Source organism: Haliaeetus albicilla, chromosome 6 (assembly GCF_947461875.1).
Source record: "Haliaeetus albicilla chromosome 6, bHalAlb1.1, whole genome shotgun sequence".
In the NCBI taxonomy this organism is placed as follows: Eukaryota; Metazoa; Chordata; class Aves; order Accipitriformes; family Accipitridae; genus Haliaeetus; species Haliaeetus albicilla.
This window is the reverse complement of record NC_091488.1, coordinates 17492247-17512999: the sequence shown is the minus strand read 5'-3', so window position 1 is coordinate 17512999 and position 20753 is coordinate 17492247. Positions and strand designations below refer to the sequence as shown.

Genomic DNA, 20753 nt, shown 5'->3' with positions numbered 1-20753 from the left:
TTTTAACTAGAATTTCCTGGAATCCCGTGTTCTGCAGAAAGCAAAACTTTTTCCTGCAATGTTCAATATATTGCTGTGGCTTTATATTCTTTATTAAAATAATACTGTATATGTTTACCATGATTTATAAGTATTTGCAATGTGATTAGCACTCTGGGTAGCTCTACCTCGCGTCACAGGGAGGGATTTACTTACCATTCTCTAAACGTTGGCATCAAATACAGGCCATGCTAAAATCGGATCCCTGAAATCAGTCTGTCTTTGAGGGAAGAGTTTGTCTTTCCCTCACTGTTTGTACTGTGGAAGGATTAAACTTGTAGGCCTGGCACCGTGACTCTGTACTTGCAGAGTTAAATGCATGCTGAGCTGTTCTTCTACTGTTTGTAAACTCAAGTATTACTGAGAAGGCAGACTGTAGTGGACCTGTGCTTTGAAAGCCTTTTGGAAACTTTGTACGACAGGGAGTGTTTTTGCCTGCCTGCTTAGTGGAGTGAAGCAGTGTGCAGAAGCTTCGTACAGAGCTAGCTTTCAATTTAAGTTCCACCATAAGTACACGGGTATAGTTTAAGGTCCTGGGTTCTAACCTAGAAGACCTTGTAAAGTTTAACAGCTGGTCACCTTAGAGGTTGTCTCTCTGCCTTTGCACTGTTGGAGTGATACAAGTGACCAAAGTGAAACAAGGTGATTCTGCAGGCAGCCTTCTGATGCAGACAGCTGCATCTGATGTTTGCACTTAAGATATTCTACATGTGGGGCTTTCTCTTGTATTCTCAAATGAATACCAATATTTGAGCATGGTGTAAAATAATTCTTTCTGGCCAGGGGTTACTTTTGAGCTTATTTTGGCAAGTTGGAGCAGGGGGAATTTAGGGATTTTGTCTGTTGTGAGCATTTAGATTTTTATGCTCTGCCATAATGTTACTACTGTAGACTTGGCCTTAGTGTTACTGCTGATGAGACAATATCTAAAACTGCTCTTGATAGATATCTAACCACTGAGGGTGTGGCTTGTCTATATGTGATGCTTAGTATAACCATTTATTTTAATATTTTCCAGACAGGAGGAAGCCTCTGCCTTTTAACAAAGTATCTTGGATAACAGTATGGAAATGGGGCTGCCCACTAATCCCCTGCCTCCAGAGGATCTTGAATATTACCCCAGTATTTACAGAGATTCCAAATCATACAACAAGATAATAATGAGCTCACTTTGCAAGATCTCTGTGCAACTCCTTATTAAGTAAACGGAGGTTTTGCACTTGAAAGCTTATGGGATAGAGTATTAACTTGGTGGAAGACAAACTGCCGGTTAGGTTTTCTGTGCAATTGAGACTTGCTTTTGCAGGTGGACACGTGAGAACAGGCTTCCCACTTTGCTCCTCTATAGTTATCTCGCCAACAACTTCTGGTCTGATGTGGAGGCTGGCAAGATTATGACACTAGACAAGGTGTTATTGTACATGCAAGACAGAAGATCAAAGTATGTCAGAAATTACTTCCTTCTCTGGTAATACTGTGGTGCTGCTGTTCCTGCTGTCCATCAGAGGCACAGAGACTGCTGAGAGCTAGCAGTCATTAAATAAAGAGTAATTAATTCTTTTGAAAAATTCAGTGTTTAACTGTGGCTGAAGAGATGATATGAACATATGGAATTTAGGACACAGAGCAAGGAAACACAAAAATGCACATTATATGTGATGGTTAATTTTCTAGCACATTATGGGGTTTATAAGAACAACTGTAATGAATGTGTTCATGTAGTCACATTAAAATTAGTTATTCAGTGCTTTAGAAAACCTGCACAATAGGAAGCAAGGTGTCTTTTTAATTAAGAATCACAAATGACATTTTTAGTAAATCATTTATTTGAGAAAAAAATCCCGCAGTTCTAAGGCAGCCACCATTCTGAGTTTGAGTCAATTTCTAGGCATGTGTGTAAGCCAATAGCAATAAAAAGTTTAGAAATGTGAAACTGTTCACCACTTGTACAACCTCTGTCTCCTTCTGGTAACTCTGTGGTCCTAGTTCTTTGCCCCCTTTCTTGTTAGGTATTTTAAAACAATGTATTTAATTTTTGATTCCATGAAATTTGACCTCAAAGGGTTTTTTCCCACCCCTTCTGTAAGTGAGGTGAGAAGAAGCAAAACCACTGTTTGTGTCCAACTAAGGAATTTTATTTCTTGTTTTCTGTGTTTGTTTATTTAGGAGAAAACAAAACAGATTACACAGTCAACAGAAGCAGAAAATGCTGTCTGTGTGAAACCAGCTTTCAGCTTACTGTGTTTCTTGTGAGTAAAGCCTGGGAATATTCACCTTCTCCAGCACTGGCATCTATTTTGCAAAATCAGTTCTAAATAATAGTCCTAAACCCTGATGTCCTTATTTAAGTTCTGTGCTTCCAAATTTCACTGACATAAAGCTCCCACAGGTTTCAGTGGGTTTGGATGATACTGATACGTTATGGCAGGCCTCAGTTCCTTTGCTCTGTACTTTGTACTTGGTTGGCTCCTCTACTCTGTACTTAACCTCCTACTGGCATCAGTAGGTCGGAAACACTGGGGGCTTTGTCCTTCGTGATTATCACAAAACCCATCAAGCTCACTTCAGGTTTCAAAAGAGTTTGTGCCGAACATCTTGTGCAGAAACAATAACAAACTCCCTACTGTTCCTTTTAGCCTCTTGCCTTCCCTCCCCATATTATCTAGGGCAAAGGGGCTTCTGGATTTTGAAGTGATTTCTATTTGTGTATCATCTGTTTGCAGTATATTGTATAATCTGTGTTTACAGTAACCCATTCTGTTGAACCTGCCTTAAAGTGCCTTGTTTTATATTGTCTGGGTTAGGCATTCAAAAAACACGTTCAGTCCTTTCTTCCTCCCCCATAATGAGTGAGACTTAAAAATCACCAAGAACAGTAGACATGTTTTGTAATTATTTGCTTTCTAGCTTTTGGCGGTTGTCTTTTTTGGTGTTTCTTCCTCATGCTGATGAGAAAGTTAGATTTTTTTTTTTTCCTTTAACATCAAGATGTTCATGTAGTCATTGTGTAGTCACTACTTCAGAAGGTGGGATTTTTAAGGCAGCTAAGTGTCATGGGGTGCAATAAAATTCTGGGTACTATCAGTGATACTTGATTTACTATGGGATGTAACCATGAAGTATTTTAAGACTAAGAAGGAATATGTAACTAATTAACTTTTAAGCATTTTTGGTTTTGCAATATACTGGTAGAAATTTCTAGTCAGATTATACTTGTGGGAGGAGAAAGAAAACCTACGCAAGAGACAGCAATTCTTAGGCCTAAGTTTATAAAATGTGGCAATAGGTAGTTGTCTCAGTCTTCATGGGAGATGCATGGACAGATTGCTGAGATTTACGTGATTCCAGTGCATATTTTCAGCAGAGTTCTGTGCTGCTGCTGCAGCCCAACACCACAGTACAGGGGTGATGAATATCAGGTTCTCTGGAATTCTGCTAAAGTTCCGTAAGAGGGATTTGAACACTTTCCCTTGGTACTGTTGAAGTACTGGTGGCACAATTCTCATTTGTGGTGATTGTTTAGCTTTTCAGGTTTCAGCATGTTGATCTTGTGAGCACAGGTTAAGAAGGGCTTTCTGGGCCACTGGCTGCAGCTGCTTCCAGCTGAGGCGGATGACATTACCTGATTAAGATGCACCTAAAAGCAGAGCTTTATGTCTGTCCTTCCCCACTCTACCAACATTAGAAGGATGTTTGCAAATGTGATGGCTCTGAACTTTAGGAAGAAGCTATCGCCTTCCAGATGAAATTTCTTCACATTAAATCTGTAGGCACTTGTTCTTTGTCCACTACTATGTCTAGAGCAAATAATTCTTCACAGACTTTACTCCTTAGATTTAAAACTGGTTTTGGTTTTGGTTTGTGAGGGGGTTTTTTGGGGGGGGGGGGAGGTTGTGGGTTTTTTTACCACTTCTCTTACAGTCCCTGTTATGGCCAGAAGATGGCACTTATGTACGCACTAAGAAAGGGTAAATGAGGCTAATACAGTTTATCTTTGCTGAAATTGTGTTTGTGGAATGGCAGTAAATATCTTGGGCAAATGATAACTCACGGGATAAAAGATCACTTTGATCTCGTAGCACATGAGGGGCACAGATTCAAGAACAAAGTCCAGGAACTTGTTACTCCACATAGAAGCTCTTTATTTCCTTAATCAGTAATAAGGATCTCATATGCCCCTGAATTCAGAAGGCAACCATCAAACAAAAATCCTGTGTGTTGTGGTTGGGTTTTTTGTTTTGTTTTGTTTTTTAAGGAGAATAATCTAAAAGCAATTTCTAGCTCTTTTTTTTTTATTCCAGCTGAGATTTTGTACTACACGCTAAGGCCTGGTCTAAAGATGATTTTCCACTGAAACAGCTTTATCACCTATGGTTTTTGTACTTCTACTTGCCCTTCCTCCCCAGATTATGGTATTTATATCCATGGAAACTGAGTTGTGCTGTTCTTCAGCATAACTAACTTCCCATACCCATTTGTGATAAGCCATCCCAACATGAACCTTTTTAACCCAGTATAACTTTGTCAAATGTCAGGGACATTGCTCTAAACTAGTCTTGTTAAAACAATACAGCTCTTCTGTGTAGCCAAGTTCAAAGGGATGTGGCTCTGAACTTGTAGGTAAGAGATTGTGAAGGAAGGATATAAAGTGGCTGCAATTCATCTAGGCAGTTTCCCAAGGCTGTCAGCATGTTTTTGTGCAGATCATAGGGCCCATCTAAATTGGAGCAGAAACTGGAGTGGTTTGTCTGGCCTGCTGTGCATGGGGTAGTGCTGCCTAAAATCCCTGGACTTGTGCATGTGGCACTCTCACGGAGTCAGGATCCAGCCTCCCTATAGCCCTGCTCTTTGAATAAACCTTTTACCAGGGACTGCCAGGGGCTTGATGATGTTGTCAGTTCATTACACCAAGAGACACAGTCGCTAACCCCTCATGATCTTCTGTCCCTTTCACCTGCCATTACCTGCAGCCTTCTTCCCACTACCATTTTTTACCACTGATTTATTTTCAGGATCCACTTCCAGACCTTTTGCTTTGCTCTCCATAAAAGCAGTAAGCATTGTAGTGGAGAGTGCTGGCTGGCATCCAAACTTCCCCAGCCTGTGAGTCCTGTTTCAGTCAGAAAACTAAGTGTGAGAACAACTTGAAAACGTGTTTCATGTTCTCATCAAATGTCTCTTGGTAAGAAAATCATATATATATATATATATATACCCCCACACATGCATGCTGCACCATGGCCACTAACGAACGGTTCCTCCCCTGGCTCTGGTGGTAGTTTTTGTGATTCAAGACCAAATTAAGCCATATCAAACCCCAGCCCAGTCTTTGAAGATCCACATCCAAGTGCTAAGCCCCTAAACAATCCAAAGGGCTCCTGGGCCTTGTGAAGTCTGAAGACTGCAATCAACAGTCTGGGAAGGGAAAGCAGTTAGAAAATATCTCTGGTGTCTAATTGTATGCCAACATCAAATACTTGACCACTGGCAGGAGATAAAAGACTATGAGCTGTGAAAGCAGGAAGGGCTGCAAGGAGCACTAGGGGTGGGCTGGCTGGCTGCATCCGAACCGGCCGTGAGGAGGCTGTGGTCTAAGTGCTGGAGTCCTGGCTTGCCAATGGTCCAGAACTGGGTCTTGGCTGGAATGAGGCACAGTCGTTATCCAGACTGCGTGCTTTCTTTTTTTTTTTTCTTTTTGTGTGTGGAAACCAGGTCTCTGTATGTCTTTTACTGGACGGCTGTAGGTGCTTGGCAGTGAGATGTAAGCCTGCTGCTGCTGTTTTGCACTGTCTGACTGCACGCGTCGGGCTTCAAGCAGCTCTTGGCAGTGTAAGCATACCTGCTACTAAATGCACGGGTAACACCATGCCTTCTTTAACCATGAACTGTTAGCCAAGCTCTTACATGCTTCATTTGCAAAATTCACTGGGGGGGGGTCGGGAAAGAAGAAATACAGTCATTTCAAATATAAATAATTAGCAAAACAGACCCCGCCAAGATAAACGTTACTCTGCGTGTATGAATCTCCCCCTGCTTAAAGAGAGAAAACAAGTTATATGATGGTTACGTTGTTTCACATGCTACTCTAAAAAAAAAACCCAGTAATGCCAAGAGAGCAGCGTTGTAAGAGACTGAGTTGCATGTTAAGTGAGATCTGGATATAAGGTACTGTGAGAGTTGGGAGACCTGGCTTCTTTGTGTAGCCATCCTACAGCATCCTTGTGTTGCTGCTGAGAGTTGGGAGACCTGGCTTCTTTGTGTAGCCATCCTACAGCATCCTTGTGTTGCTGCTCAGCCACTTGGCTGTGGCACCCCTTCTGTCGGACGTGGGTGATGGTGCCCCTCAGGAGAAGTCATTGCTCACTTTGAGGTCCCAGGTGGCTTAGCAATTATGAAGCAAGTAAAGGACTTTACACAGTCCATTGCAAAACAAGAGGACATGAAACATCAATATGTATCAGTTTGTATTTGACTCTGCTTAATATGTCATGAGATATGTTTACATTTAATTGGGTAGAGAAAAACAGCTTCTGAACCCATTAACTCAAATTAAGTCTATCAAAATAGCAATATACTGTTGAGGTGAAATTTTCAGCTAATTGTATAGCTTCCTACAAAGCATATGTAGGTTGTTTAAACTTAAACGCACAAAAAAATCCTGTTGTGTGCTTGTGAAGTTAGCGCTTGCTCCTGCTGGGTGCTCATCAATCAGGTCTGCAGATGGAAGACCTGTATTTTTCTGCAGAAAAGCAGTAGACTGTTTGGTGTCAGCATAAATTCCTTCCAGTCTGTCACATAGCACACCTAGGTGTCCTGTCACCATGGCTGAGGGGGAAATTCAGCCTATGTACTTTGCTGGGACAACCAGAAGGTTCTAGTTAGGGAGGTGATTTTCTGGTTGCTGAAGCTCCTAAAATAGTTGAAGAACACTCTTGAAATCCTACTGTGAATGTAGAGTGATCCTTGGTTACTTTGTGGAGGTACTACAGGCAGCCATCCTGGGCCTGAGTGGTAGCACATTAAGCTCTCGAGCATGATAATTCCTGCAGAGTGCTAGAAACATTGGAGGATGTCCTTCAGCTGTGCTTGCTATTCACAGGGATGGCAAACTTTACTTTCGAGGGCAGTCTCAAAGCTCTCGTCAGAAAGCAACAGAGACTTAGAAATGCAAAAGCATTTCCCAAAGCTGCAAAAGCACTCAGAAGACTGTCCCCCACAGAAGTCCACAGGAACTAGATGTCCAAGTGTCTGTGCCCAGGTTTGTGTATGGGGAAGCAAGATGGGCATCCAGGGGACAGACCCTTGTCAGATGTCCCCATGCCACCCACCTGCTAATACCACCAGCAGCTCCATGTGCAGTGTGGAAGTGGGAGAGCAGCTGCAGAGTCCCTCCATCGCTCTCCTGGCTGGGTGCAGCCCGACTCATCCCATGGTTTTGGGTGCACACGGTGTTTAGCCCCAAACCTTCCCACATCTCATGGAAGGAGAGAAGTCATTTGGGTTTTTCAGTATTTTCATTTTTAATTTCCTGCTAAACAAAGCAGTGTTCCTCTATTTTGTCCTGTTGCTCTGCAGACTCAATATGTATTTGTACTATCTTGCCTTCCGAGATCTGCCATGGCTCTATAGTCTGACAATATTTGGGTTTCTGCACTTGCTCTGCTGTTGCTATGCGACCAACCACCAACAGCAATTTGCCTGACCCTTTCTTCGGATGATATTAATATGCAGGAATTAGTGCCAGCTGTAGTTGGTGATGACACCATTCGCAACCAGCCTTCTCCTCTTTGCCTACCTCTTGCCTCTGGTATTGCTGGAAGTGAGTTACTCTATGTTGTTTGGTATTGGGTAGCATGTAAGTATTGAATATTGACAGAAACGGGACGTGAATGCCATGAGGTCATCCTCACTTACTGAAAACATAAAAACACTCAAGGACAGAAAATAAGAGTGTGGCCAAAGGTTTGTGCAACAAGCCCTTATACACAACTGAAAGTTAGAAGGCCTCATAAAAAAAAATTATCTTTGAGACACTAGATGGACAATTCAAACACTTGTGAAAACTAAGTGTATTTCTGTGGCATGTAAGGAAACCTTTCCTGGGAAAGGTTAAACTCTCTGGCCATCCTTTGAGTGGTAGCACAATCCTCAGGGTGGATTTTCAGAGATAGAAGTAGCACTTAGGCAGTTGATTCCTATTGACTGTCAGTGGCAATTTAGCACCTGATGGCTGTACCGGCCTCTGAAAAGTCTCTTTCATAGCAGGGGGATTTTTTGTTTGGTTTTGTGTTGGTATTTTTTTTCCAAACCAGAACAGTGTTGTTGGAAAGCACTGGTTGGCATTGTAGGGACAGGCACCACTGAGTACCCTGTGGGCCAGCTACCTTCCCTCCCCGGCACTGCCACACACCTCCACGAGCAAAGCATTTTGCCTGGCATTTCCAAGTGGGCTCTGGCTTGTGGCATCTTTTTTCAGACCATTCTCAATACCCTTTGTACTTCTAGAGGTTCCATTTGTACCACTAAGGGGTTTCTGTGAGGAGCATTCTTAATGTATTAGCTGAAGTGAATTATTTATTTGAGATCCGTGCATTGTTTTCCGTTGATGTACCATGTAAGTGGGTATATAAATAGAAGCATAATACGTAAAACATGTTATCCTAAAGTTAAACCAGAATAAATTGATAATTCTGTCTTTTAATTTTAATACATTTGCAAGGTCTCTATTGATAAGTTAGCTGCAGCCTCAGTGCCTTCATTAGCGTGATCCTTGTCCTGTGCGTATCTATGCATGTGTTTAATTTTACTAATGTTTACATGCCTGGGGATTTATGTATGATGAGAAACATACATTGTGAAGGTATTTTCCGATACATTCATTACTTTATTCTGTTTTCCTGTAATTAATCTATATCCACAAATACGAGATATGTTGTAAAAATATAAGTAAGTTTATAGTGGATTCTGGAAAAATATCTTGTCATAAGCATACAGGTATAGTTGGAAACCTATTAAAGTTGAATACATGTAGTTCTAAATAAGATTTTTATTTAGATATTTTACTCGAATGTAGTGACTGAGACTACTTCAGAAGTAATTATTTCTGACACTTTGGAAAGATTGTTTGAACTGTTCTGTATTTTTGATATTACATTATTTGGAAATCAACCAACTGGAAATGAGATATGTTTGGCATGTACAATGAAGATATGTGCATTATGCTTTGAAAGACCATGAAGTTTGTTAACACTTTACTTAGAGTACTAAGAAAATGAAGCTCATGTAATTGTGCTTTTAGTACATATTTTGGGGTTTTTGAGAAACTTGGCTTTAATCTGTCACGGGATGACGTATTTATATTTGTTGTTATTGCTTAACCGATAGGGTAAAACCTTGGCTATTGAGAGTCAAAACCTTTAAATCCCTCAAGTAGTAATCCTTATGTATAAAAACCACCCTGTTATATCAATAGGCTTACTTCTAAAAATAAACTTTTGTAAGAATGGACTCATTTTTAATATTATGCTTTAAATATATTTATGTATGGCTTTGATCCACTTAAAACTACTTATTCTATTTGTTTCAAGATAAAGATCTGGTTTTTTCATCTGTCATTTCTTATCCTGTATTATTGTATTTTAGGGGACAGACTAAAGGAGTACTTAAATCATAACTGTAAGTGATTCAGAATGCCGCAGTGCACTTAATAACTAGGTATTTCATTACAATCTTCTTGCTACATAATCTTCACTGTCTGTCAGTCAGTTGATTGGTTTTTCATACCCACTTTGACTGTCTGGCACAGTAAAACACTGCTATTTATGTGAGGGGCTTGCAGCATTATTGGCATCAGAAGCAAGCTGAGGATGAGAAGTATGACTGGACACTCATCACACTCACTTTTCTTGCCCCAACTCCGCTCCTTCAGGGGCCAGCAAGCAGCTGGAAGTGCCCCAAGTCCTGCAACTGAACATTCCTGCAAAATCAAGCTTGTTACTGATGGCTCGTACCAGAGCAGCAATTTTAAGCAGTGATAGTCTCCATTCTGAAGGGTTAGAAATTTTACACAATATAACGCAAGTATGGGCATGGTCTGCCTTGGAAAAATAGGATCTGCCTTATGTTGAACAGAGCCATCCATAGTTCTGTCTTTGTAAATCATTTATCTCTTTGCTGCCCACTCAGCTAACACTTCTCCATGCTCTGATGGTTTGTTTTGCAGAAGTCACTACATCTAAGGATTTGTGAAATTTCAATTCCATGACCAAGAGGGTGAGTAGCCAATTTGCCAGGACCCTCCCAGTGCCATACAAAATATATGTAAGTAAAGAGAAGAAGGGCACAGGGTCATCAGAGGTTCAATCTCTTCTTTTCCATAAATGAGATAGATACCCCTAATTGAAAGGTAGGTAAAGCAATTGAGCCATTGTCACTTTTCTAATATTTTGTGCCAAATTACACACACACTCTGGAGCTCAGCACTTTTGTAATGAGTAAACCAAGAATTTCTGCATTTTGACTGTGTACATAATCACTAGGTATTTAAATATATCCCTGGATTCATCACATAAACACAACTTTGTCCCATTTGTCCTTCACCTTTCCATGTTTTGCAGCTTCTTCTCATTTTCATTGTAAGTCTGCTTCTCTCTCCCTTTGCATTTCCTAATGACAAGCTTGTGACTAGTCCTTCAATCACCTTCCACAATAAGTGAAGCTGGGTTTGTCAGGAGATAAAATATTTTATTAGATGAATGGATATAGCTGAAAAAAACTCCAGATAAGCTAGTGAAAGCTGATCAAACTATATCAGTTGATTGAATGAAAGACAGTGTCTCTCTCTATAAATGATGCTTTGCTTCACCTTTCCACTCTCCCTGTTGCAGCAACGTAACTTCCAACTCCAATAGCAAAACTTTCGATTCTCCACAGAGGATCTGGTTCATTACAAAACAATAATTCTAGTTTATGGTTTGTAATGCCAGATGGGCTACTGCGATGCTCTAGCCCGCCTTCCTGTTTGACACACAGCATCAGGCTTCTTCCTGTTTGAAATATGATGTCTTTTAGAAAAACATCTGATTTTGATTTAAAGAATTCCAAAGCAGGAGACTTTGCCATAATGCCTCACTGGGTTGCTGTGGTGGTTAATTACCCTCACTGTTAAAAATATGTGTCTCATTTTATAGCTTGAATTTGTCTAGATTCAGCTCCCAAACACTGGATCTCATTATAGCTTTGTCTGTGAGCCTGTGTTCATACTTAGACATACAGACTATGAGCAATCACTTCTCCCTTTGCTGGGCTTAAAAGGACCAAGTTCTTCCACTGTAAAGTGTATTATTTAGGTCTTTCTTCACTCTCATAGCTCTTTTCTGAACTTTCTTCAGTTTACCAACTTACTCCTTGAATTATGAACAGAACCAGATGCAGTTTTTCAGATGGAGTTACAGGAGTGCAAAATACTCTGACCATTTAGCAGCTTTTTTCTTTACTCCTTATTTTTCCTTTGTGTATGCATTTATGGGCCTTGTTTTAAATGGACTAAGATGTTATTTTTGATAGGCAGAAATACCCACCTAGTGCCTGAGTCACATTATCTCTTTTGTCCGTTTAAGTTAAGAGCAGACAGGGAGTAGCAGGGTCTGAAAGTGATATCAAAGCCAAAGTTTTCATGAGTAATTCCTCTTCCCTGCCAAATATTTCAAGATACTTAGTGTTCATCAGCCAGGTGGATAAATCAGTGCTGATTCAAGGGAGAAAGTATGTGTTTGCTAAAGAAACAGGTGCAGAAATGAATAACCTACTGGGTTTTGTAATAATCAACCTGATATCCTGACATATTCAAACACAACTTTGAGTGATTCTGTAATCATGTAAATATAAAAGCCCAGAACTATTTTTTTTCTCTGTGGTTTTTTTCCTCCATTTCTCTAGAAAGTCTACCAGTAAAAAATGTAAAAGCTTTATTTGGACCCAGCGGGAACTGGCTTCCAGTTTTCCACTGAAGGATTTACAAGGATGTGTTGACTGGAAGCTCTCTGCAGAGAATTTGTAAGTAGCACTTTCTATACCCAAGATGGATTTGGTCATTCCACACATATTTAGGGCTTAATTTGTAAAACTTCCTCACTAGGACTAGTCTGATTTTGTTAAACAAGAGTGCTTATTTGGGCACGGATTACCTATGAAAAGAAATGTTTGAGAGATCACATATGCTCAGAGCTAGTTTAAATGACACTAACCTAAAAAAAACATAAACCAGAACGGAAAGACAAAAAAAGCTAAGACTTATTTTCAAGCCAGCTTCATGATTTTTTTGAGACGTGAGTAATGATTTTTAGATGCTCAGATTAGCATCACTGAGTGAGGGCTGCCTCAGCGCTGGCTCTGCAGGTGAGCTGGCTGAGGAATCGGGTGGGACTGCAAAAGCCAGCCCTCTGCAGCTTCAGGATCTTCATGTGGAGACAAGGCTGGAGCCAAGCAAAACCCTCTCCAAAACTGTTACCTCAGTACACTTGAGGTTCGGGAGTTTCGTCTCAGTACACTCGAAGTTCAGGAGTTCAGGCCTGCAGCAGGGGTGCCCAGGACTATGAGGATGTTTTGGGCAGCCCCTGTCTGGTGGTGGAGCCAGCTGCCCGTTGTTGAGGGGTTTGAAAAGACGCATCTGGTGGTGGTGCCAGATCTAGGGCATTTTGGACACTTTATCCAGACACCATAGCTGTAGCAGGGTAGCATTGTGCGGTGCCAGCTGCTGAGCACCATGTCCTGCTGAACCGGCTGCCAGGCAGGCCGCTCTTGAAGAAACTGCTGTTTCTTGGTAGTTTGCCAGCCACTTTAACAGTCTGTGCAACTTTCCTTCTGCTAACACTGGCCAGCTCCTATCCCCTCTCCCTAAGCGTTTGAAGCAAATCCTCCCCTGGCATCAGCGGGACCAGAGCCTGAGTGGCCGCAGCAGCAGCCAAACTGGGAGCTGGGGGCAAGAAACCTGCCTCTGTACTGAGGACACCAGTGAGACAAAGGGCAAGAAAATCTCGTGGAAAAGACTAATTCACCAACATCTCTTTTTTGTTTTTTTGTTTTGTTTTGTTTTTCTGTTGAGGGGAAAATTAGAGACATGAGCAAATGGTCTAAACCATCAGCTGTCCCAGAGCTCCTACTGGTTTGTGTTCTTTGAATCAACGTGATAGCGGACTTGGGCTTGTTGCTAATACTTCTGAGACTGAAAAATAAGCAAGAAAGAAGAAATAACCTGGGGAGAACCAGAAAATAAATGAGAGCAAACATTCCTTTGAGCATGCAGGAAGCATCATTCAGATAGGCTGGTTTTGGCCAAGTTCCTTGTGAGGGAGTTGGGGGTGGCTTCCAGAGGAGCTGCTGCTTGCTGCCATGGCGTCACAGTCTCAGATGCCCAAGCCAGAAACCGGGATTTGAGGGCGATGTGTAGAAAGGGAACCGTGCAACGTTGAGAGATTCGGTTGTGGACTAAAACACAGGTGGGAGGCAAATCAGCCTTGGAAGGAAGGCTTGGCACAGTGTGTCCCCAAGCTTTTGGAAGGAAAGCCAAAAAAATATAGTTGACCAGAAAAAAAAAAATTCATACCGCAGGAAACTTTCAGGTAATTTATGAAATAATTACACAAGAATATCACATATGAGCTATGCTATCGAGAGAGAGGTTCCTTATGAAATACACAGTCCCTGCATATCGTATTTGTTTCCAGGCATCTGTTCCTGTGTCGATTCTGATGATGTGAATCCGACACCACCAGTTTGGACCAGTGAAACGGTGTAGCTTGGACTGCGGCTGCCCAAGGAATTTCCTCTTCTCCTCCTCTAAGTGCTATCTTGACAGCTGAGACCAGCCAGAGAGTTTTTGCTGACACACCCTGAATTTGAACATCTGGAGAGTGTAAGCTCTGCTTTCTTTGTGAAACATCCTCAGCTCAGGAATTTACTTCTCCCAGTGGCCTAGCAGAGCCAGCATCCATTGACCTTCAGGGCACAATGTAAGGCCCATCTGTTTTCTCAAATTTTTGCCTGAGGGTCTGGCAGGGAGGCTCAGGGTTCACTTGTCCTGGGGGAGTGTGTACCAGATGAACAGTGGCCAGCCTGGTATGTATCTGGTTTTTTAAACAATGTATATGTGTCCAGACTTTTACAGGGAAATTAAACAAAATCATTTTACCTTACAGGCGTTTTACAATAAATAAATTTATTGAAATAAATAAACACCTCAGATTTTGGTAACTGTGCTATGAGGGTTCTTCACACTTAGGTGAGAAGGTGATCTCTCCCAGGCTGTCCATTCTTGATCCTGCAAAGAAAGTGTATCACAACTACCTCCATGACAATAGTCTGGCACATATTATATGCTCAGGATTAAACCAACACTGAATCATTAAATAGAAGAAGCCCATGTAAGAGGAAGCCCTTATTAACACCAAAAGAATTTCAGGGTAACAATGAAACACATTTCTCTTCTTTTTTGAGTTCAGTCCAGTTACTCCTTCTTTTAAGCATGCAAAGGAAAAAATTGTAAGTCTGACATCAAGCTGAGATACCTGTTGATTGAAATATCTATGGACTAAATGGAGGGTGGTAAACGGGTGCTAATTAACTCACAGAGGCTTTTGCCATAGATATAAAGCCTGGTGGGAAGCAGATGTCAAAAACCTGTTAGAAAGTACCCTAGATCACAAAGGGATCATACTATGTTCCAACTGAAAAGCTCTGACTCTGCATAATCATCTGTTTCCACTTGAAATCGGATGCGTTTCTCCAAGTCACCCCTCCATTCACCTATGCTCAGCATGGCCGCCTGCTTCCTCTGCAGCAGCATCACATCCTTCCGTACGTTGTTTCTGCTTCCACCGCTCATCCTCTACACCTGCTTCAGCCTTTCAGTGTTTGCAAAGCTCTAGAAGCAAGGATCAAGAGCCAGATCTCTGCCTTTTTACTTGCATGACCTGTCCTATTAAAACATGAATCTTATAAATAAAGAAACTGGGAATTGGTCCCATACTTATTTTCATGTTTGCAGAACACTGTGCACCCCTTTCTTTTTGTGAGTTAAGAATACTCCCGTATAGATTTTTATGCTAATTGTGAATTGTTAGAGATTTTGGATACCAAGTCCCATTAGGTAAAATCACACAAACAGGATTCATAATTTATTATTTAATTCATTTATTATTAAGCTAATATAACTTTGGAAATATTTCAGGGCTATGCCAGGTCCTCCTGAATGTATGCCAAAGTATTCACCTGTAAAAAATTGTGCACCTGATAATTGGATTTCCCAGCTCTGAATTTTTGATGTGGTTTCAATAGTTAGGGAAATTGCATACGGAGACATGACTGCAGCAAGTTAACCATGATTTGCAAATGAGATTTGCAATAATCATGCAGCAAGTCTATCCGTATGCAAAGGAAGACACTTGGAAAACTAATGCTTTCAGTTGCAAAGCACCAAGTTGAATTTTCATAGCTTAGTACAGGACTGCATTCAATTCAAGATCTTTAATCTGATTAAATGTATAAGGATTCCCAAATTCTAATTAACACTAAATATACTAACACAATTTGTATTTGTAGCAGTTTTATGATGGGATTTGTGTGCAACAGTCAGAATGATGGCTGGCTGAACTTTTTTATTGTTTTTCCTTGACACACTATACAATCGAGAAGAGGTAACATTCCTTTTATATTTTTCATAGGTGAAGTGTTACCCAAGTTAACAGGCTACATATCTAGTATTTTATGAGCCTATGGAAAGCTGTTTATTGACAGTATGGAGAGGAGCTGTTACTCTGCATCTGTTAAGAACCAAGGAAGCCTGGGCCAGAGCTGAGATGTGCAGAGCTCCTCTACGTAACATCCAGGTAACTCAAGCTAAAGCCGGCCTGAGCTGAACTGTAAGCAGGTGTTTGACACAGTGCTGCTCACTGCACCCTGCATGTCCGCTCCTGCTGTACACCTCTGTGCAGAAGTCTTCACGTACCTTAAAGGAAGGACCCCAGGTTGTCAGGTAGGAGCTGGAAGGAACACTACTTGAGGGCATCTTTATTCTGAATTTCCATTGTGGCAGGTTACTTGCTTGAATGGTGTCTGGCATGACATTGGCATGATTGTTTGGACTAGCATCAGTCCCTGCTCGAATGTAAAGCTGTATTTCAAATACACACTCATCTTCATTCTCATTATGCATTTAAATCACTCTTAGAGTACAATGACAGTGTGCCAGCATGACACCGTGGAGTGACCCAAGAAGTCCACTGAAGGGGCTTTGTCAGAATTTGTAATACTTACACCTTTTTCTGCATGAAACACTAATCCCAGAGATTCAAAAAAGTCTTGATTTCCTTTTTCTTTATGTGTCATCCATCACTGATATCTAAAGGCTTTTGCAAATACAAAGTATTTCACATGGGCATAATTATACAATACTCTTGTGTTCTCCCATATGTAAATGAAACTTAAATTCAAGGTCCTAAATTTTATGACACCGTGCACTACAAGGAGGGTTTCACAGTGGTTTAATTTAAATTCAAAAATTGAACTTCTTAATTAATGAAATGTGAAAAAGAGTAACAACATCAATACAGCACACCCCTGCTGTTTACTTTGATATTGAATTCAGTTTGGTTTATGATATCTCCAAGTCATCGCACGCTCTCAATTTTTATATTGGCTGCAGAGAACTATATTACAGAAACGGCAGGGCGGTAAGCATACTGGAGATTTTGGTGGGAGCACAGGAAAAGTAGAGCTTTTGGTGCTCAAAGAGACTGTGACAGATAACCCCATTGCCAACATATTTCTGTAAAACTCATCAAATAGTTTCAATGCTTACTTAGGTACTTTTGCATATATATATATATATATATTCTGAATATTTTTTAGGACAAAATTTGTTCAATATTTTTCAAATATGAGTTTTAAGCTTATGAAGTCCTCTTCCTGCAGCCATTGAAAGGTGAAGAAGTATATTCATTTCCTATGATTACAAGACTACATGGATTTAGAAATACCACTGTCACTGTCAGCTGAATGGTATCTGCATACCCATATGTAGGCACATAAGTCATAACATTATCAGCTGGTCATCACTGTCATACTGAAAGAGTTGTCTTCTTCACTGCTATCCATGTTGCACGATAGGGGAGAAAGGGCACCCATCATCTGTTATTGTGGAAGTGCCAGTAAACTTAGGTTCTTGTCAGTCTGAACTCAGACAGGGATTTAAACACTAAAAAACCACGTCTTATAAATTCTTTAAGAACAAATAAAAATACATTCTCACTTCAAAAAATGTAATAAAGGCAACTGGTTTAAATTAATATCCCTGTAATATCTGAAACCCAAATATTATAAAACTAGACAGCTGTCAAAAAAAAAAAAAAAGAGAAACAAACCACAAAAAACCCAAGTTATTTTAAAGCAGAACAAAATACCAAAGGGAGACTAAGCAATAACAAGATGACTTGACTTTTTTTTTAACCTCAGACATCAGTACTAAGTCAGGGTTTCTCCTACAACCTGACTGAAGTCAGCAGTTAACCACTGACATCAAAAGGCCTGGTGATGTGGCAGGTAAATGGTAAATTACCCACTTTTAATTTGACCAGAACAGAATTTACTCGTTGCTCTTGTGCAGCATAATTATGAGTTTACCTGCTTCCTCATTTACTATCATACTACTGAAAAGAGCTGAGATTTCATCATTCCTTCACTCAAAGACCTCATATCTCTTCAGAAGGACAAGTGAGAGCAATTAGTGTGAATCACATACGCAGGTGAGGTGTAAGGAAAATTTGAGCATCCCAGGCAACAGCCCCGTGCTTCCACGAGAAGTGCTTGGAAAGCTGCCACCACCAGCTGCACCAGAAGAGGCAACAGCACGGTAAGGCAAAACATCTTGCTGACAGGCTCTCAGGCTCGTAAATGTATCCTTTGCAGTGCCATGTTCTGGTGCTGGACCAGCATTTTCCAGTTCTGTCCTCAGCCACATCCTCCTTGGACATGGTACTGCAGCCTGGGAATTCGGCTGTAGTGTTTGACCCCTTGAAGGATTCAGCCCAGGTAGACCTTGACATTGGGGATTGGTCCCAGGCGCCTCAGTCTTCCTCATGGCTGCAAAACTCCCAGTCTGCAAGCCAATAATACATTTTACTACAATATTTTAAAATGTTGAAGATGTCAAAGGACAATACTGTCAGGGTAACTCTGAATTTCTTTGCTTTCATGGGTTTAAATCAAGCTCTAAGTTATTTTTAGTAGCTTGTTATTACAGCTTTTGCAACCTGAAAACAGACACTGCCTTTAATTCATCAGTAATTCCAACAGTTAATCAGAAGATGTCATTACCTAGAAAGACTGCAGTTCGAAATAAAGCACACTGGAGTTAAATTTAAATTAAAGCATGGACAGAAATGAATGCAGCCTTTGATCCCCTTTCCATCCAGACTGCACCCTGATGGGCACAGCTGGACAGGATAGAAATCGTAAGAAGGCAGCAGTCTTGCCTCTTTAAAAGGATACTGTTAACTCATTAAGTCCTCAAGTTGAGTCAATTAAAAAAAATTAAAAATTCACTGGGTTCTTTCAGAGCTCTCCTAATGTTTGCTGCAATGGCCATTTCTTGCCACTTTTATTTTTAAAATAAGTTGATTTTCAGGTGTTTGACTGAAAAACATACTGTCAACATCTGTTTAATCATCACAGTGGCCAAAACCATGTTTCTGTTGGCTGAGTGGGAGCCGTGAGCCTAAACAAAAGCACATACCTCTGTCTGTCTGTCTGTAAGCATATTTCTTTGGGCAAGGGAAGGGTCCGGTTTGTTTTGCAGTGTGTGAGGTTGCCCCCTTCCCCAGGTGACACCAGCAGGGAAGCAGAGGATGAAGGCACGTGGTCTCAGCTCACCTCTCCTACGCCAGTAAGGATTTACTGACACTGATGTGCATCCCTTTTTGGGAATCCATACTTACAGATGCTGAGGCCGGCATGGGGTGGCTGAGCCGAGCTCTAAAGCCAGGGAGCGGAGGATGCAGGCCTGTGCATGTTAAGCATCTCTTGCTGCGTAGCGCTTATTGCCATTTAAACTATGAGCTGGTCTCCTGCTGCTAGCTAATGCGTTCTTTACCTTACAGCTCTTCCTGCCCAAGGGCATGCTGTCACTGTTCAAACAGGGCTACGCCTTTCCTCTGCGTTCCATTGCTGCGTATATACGGATTAGCCAGAAGCTGCATCCAGGCGTGTCTTCCAGCATTTTCTTGGGCAGCCATGTTTCCTATTTCCTTGTTCAAATTCTCTGCATAGGAGACACTTGGGAATTCTTGCATTGTCTGTCTGAAACATGTATCAGTCCGTTACAAGAACAGCTACATAGCAAATATAGTTGCAAACCCTCTTAGCATAGTAATATCTTTAAATAGTATAGAATATAGCCTCTCCACAACTGGAAAGCAATTGGTACTTTTTATTCTTCCAATGTAACTGTCTTCAGTACAGCTTTTTCCTTTTTTTTTTCCATACAACAATATTGTTATAAACCTCACATATATCATGCCGACCAGAGAAGTCTGTGACGTAGACCCAGACTCACCACTGAACAATCTCGCCTTGCCGCTGTCCTGACCTGTGCAAGGATTGGGTCACCTTCCCTGCAAACAGAGGGATGCTCCTGGCACCTTCCCACTTCCGGCTTTGATTTAGGAAACATCAATGAAGTTCTCTCCTGGACAATTCAGCTTTGTTGGGAACCAGATTTATCAATCCCAGTTGCTTCAGGAGGGTGACGAAGGTCTGATAGCAGACCTTCTTTTTGTCTGAGGATGACATTGGCATGGCAGAGTGTGGTAGAAGGTTACCTGCACTGCCTCACTGTGCACTTCCACTTATATTTCTCTGGTGGTCAGGTCAGTAGAGGAGTTTTGTCTTAAACTTCTGGGCACTTTTAAAAAGCCTGGATCACCTCACCAACCCTGTTTATAGCACAGCAGCAAAAACATGCTGCCACAGCATTGCACGGGCGGGGAGAGCTGAGGCAGGACCAGTTCTGCTGTTAGGGTTGTGTCCTGTCAAAGTGCACCCCAGCTACGAGGAGCACACCTTCAGCACAGCAGCCATCAGTTCAAACAGCGTGTCATGGTCCTGTGTCCCTACACCTTCCCACAGGGGACCAAATGCTCCCAGGACAGTGGTAGGTCAGAGAATGTGCAGACTTTTGTTTTAGGTGGCCGTGTGCTGTAATATTTGTAAATGTATCCAGAGCATGGGATGAGTGTATATTCTAAAACCAAAATGTTATTTATTGGCTTTGGAGCTTTCCCTTCTCCAGTTTCTGCCTACAGTGACAGTGCTGGATTTCTGTTTTGTTTGAAATTTCATCTGAAAACATATATTTCATTGAGTGTGGTGGTGTGGAGCCAGTTCCAGGGTTCTCAGCACTAGAACCCGTGCTGTATTTAGCCACTGGGAATACATTTTGGAGGGGTCAGTAAAAGTTTCAGGGAACCCAAAGTCAGATAGTGGAAGGTGGCCAGCTGAGCTCCAAAAATCGGGAGTGCGAGCCTGCTTCCCCAGTTCTCTTTCCCCGTATTCTGCCTTGCAGTAAGGGCCTTCATCGCACACAGCTATCGGCCACCAGCTCCACGCAGCAGGGGCACCTGCTCCCTCCATCTCTTCTTCTTCTCCCAGCAGACTAGATGCTT

At 41.4% G+C, this 20753-nt stretch overlaps 1 long non-coding RNA gene across 1 annotated transcript; it reads left to right on the top strand.

Moving 5' to 3' along the window:
* Positions 1 to 10187: 10187 nt before the first annotated feature.
* On the top strand, positions 10188 to 14932 carry LOC138685587 (uncharacterized). The gene is made up of 3 exons (XR_011324883.1): positions 10188 to 10444; positions 11977 to 12093; positions 13764 to 14932. It is a non-coding gene; the product is annotated as an uncharacterized lncRNA (long non-coding RNA).
* Positions 14933 to 20753: the final 5821 nt, after the last annotated feature.